At 40.7% G+C, this 2,346-nt stretch overlaps 1 pseudogene; it reads right to left on the bottom strand.

The window, feature by feature from the left end:
* Nucleotides 1-1,466: 1,466 nt before the first annotated feature.
* On the bottom strand, nt 1,467-2,346 carry LOC100669329 (olfactory receptor 13H1-like; annotated as a pseudogene).

Genomic DNA, 2,346 nt, shown 5'->3' with positions numbered 1-2,346 from the left:
TCAGAGGAAGGTCCTTGTCTTCAATCTTCCCCTGGTCGAGAAGCTTCTCATGCGCAGGGTCCCCAGGTCCAGAGGATGCACTCTGCTCCTGGTACTGCTTTCTTGGTGGTATGAGGTCCCCAACTCTCTGCTTGCTTCCCTTTCCTTTTATCTCTTGAGAGATAAGAGGTGGTGCAGGCCACACCCCAGGGAAACTCCCTTTACCTTGGATCAGGGAGGTGACCTGAGTAAGGGTGGTGTTACATTCCCACTCTAATTCTCTCAACATAAAATTACAATCACAAAATGGAGGACGACCACACAATCCTGGGAATCATGACCTAACCAAATTGACATATATTTTGGGGGGCACACAATTCAATCCATGGCAAACTGTGAATGGCAGACTTAAATTCATGTCTGCCTGACTCCAAAAACTATGTAAGTCTTAGAGAGTGTTGTGATTACAGGTGGTTTTTCATTTATTCTCTACCCCCTATTTTTTTTAAATAATGAACTTTATAATTTTTACGTTAAAAAAAGGCATCACGTTTGTATAGTTTTTAAGGAGTTCCTCCTAGAGTTAAATCTGGTCTATGTTTGTGAGGCCACTATCTATGGAAGTTGCGGGCAATTATCCAGGAGTAGTCTACATTAAAGGAGCCCTGGTGGCACAGTGATTAAGCACTAGGCTGCTAAACTGAAAGGTGAATGATTCTAACACACTAGTCAACTCTGTGAGAGAAAGATGTGGCAGTCTGCTTCTGTAAAGATTACAGCCTTGGAATCCCTTTGGGGCAGTTCTACTCCATCCTACAGAGTTGCTATGAGTTGGAATCGACTCGGTGGTACCAGGTTTTTTTTGTTTGTTTGTCTTTTGGAGTCTACATTGACAAAGAAAATGTGGCTCTATTCACTGATCAAGAGATACAATTGCAGATTCTATTGGGTCAGCAGTTCTGACCCTCAAGATCTAGAGTCTTGAAGGGCTCTTTGCTTCAGCAGAGGTCTTTCTATGAGGGAAGTCTTATATAATAGTTGAGTAATTTTCCTCCCTTTATCCATTCACATCCATCTCTTCTAAGCCTGGGTCATGACACATTTCATGCAAAAAGCATTGTTCTTTTTGCCACTTTTTTTCTTTATAATCTGTAAAAGAGAATTTTAGAATATTGGAATGCTTCTTATTTAGTAAAATAAAGTCAAACTACTCAAGAATGAAAACCTACTAATTATTATTTTGTTTTAAAAACTCTTTCTCAAGATTGTCCTGTAAAATTTGTGGCTAAAATGGATGGCATTGTAAACATTTAACAGGTTTTTCTCAGTGGAAAAATGTTCTTTTTCCCCATGCCTGTTGGAAATAGAAGAAATGCATTTGAAATTAATTACTTTACTAAAACATTATTTAATATTTCTGCCTTATTATTATTACAAGTCAATGCGAATTAGATGAGTTTCAATGGGATACTTGGGTCATTTTTGTACTATTTCTTTTCAATTATTTTTCTTGTGGCATTTTTTTTTACACCCTTGTTCCTCAAGGTGTATATAAGGGGGTTCAACATAGGGGTCACAAGATCATAAAATATTGAGAAGACTTTGTCCTTTTCCTGGGACTTTTTTTGATTGATGTTTCCAGTACGTGTAGATGGCTGCCCCATAAAATTTGGTGGCCACAGTGAGATGGGATCCACAGGCAGAGAAAGCTTTGAGCCTGGCCTCTGCAGAGCCGATCCTTAGCATGGCAACCACAATGTGAGTGTGAGAGATGAGGATGAAGGTGAAGGGCACAGGCAGTGTGAATATGCTGATGAACAGACCCAGAATAAGTCTGACTGGGGTGTCTGAGTAGACAAGTTTCAACAGGGCATGGACCTCACAGGTAAAAGGGTTGATGATATTATGTCCACAAAAATGAGCGGGAAATGCAATGACTGGTATTATTATCAAAAGGAAGGCACTGGCCCAGGTCACCATGGCCAACTGTGTGCAGACCTGGTTGTTCACAATGATGGTGTAGCACAGGGGGTTGGAGATTGCAACAAACCTGTCATAAGCCTGAGAACAAGGAGGAGACACTTGGTCATCCCCAGAAAGAGGGATGTGGTCATCTGGGCATAACAGATGGTATAGGAGATGGTGGGGTAATCTCTTAGGCCATTGGACAACAAAAAAGGTACTGAATTGCTGGAGTAGCAGATATCAAGGAAGGATAGTTTGCTTAGGAAAAAAATACACAGGAGTGTGAAGTTTCCCATAAAATCTAACCACAACAATAATGAGACTGTTTCCCAACAATGTGATCAGGTAGGCCACTATCAGGGTGCGATAAAAGGCAACCTGGGATTTTGGATGATTGCATAA

Source organism: Loxodonta africana, chromosome X (assembly GCF_030014295.1).
Source record: "Loxodonta africana isolate mLoxAfr1 chromosome X, mLoxAfr1.hap2, whole genome shotgun sequence".
NCBI classification, from domain to species: domain Eukaryota; kingdom Metazoa; phylum Chordata; class Mammalia; order Proboscidea; family Elephantidae; genus Loxodonta; species Loxodonta africana.
This window is presented reverse-complemented; position numbering and strand designations above follow the sequence as displayed.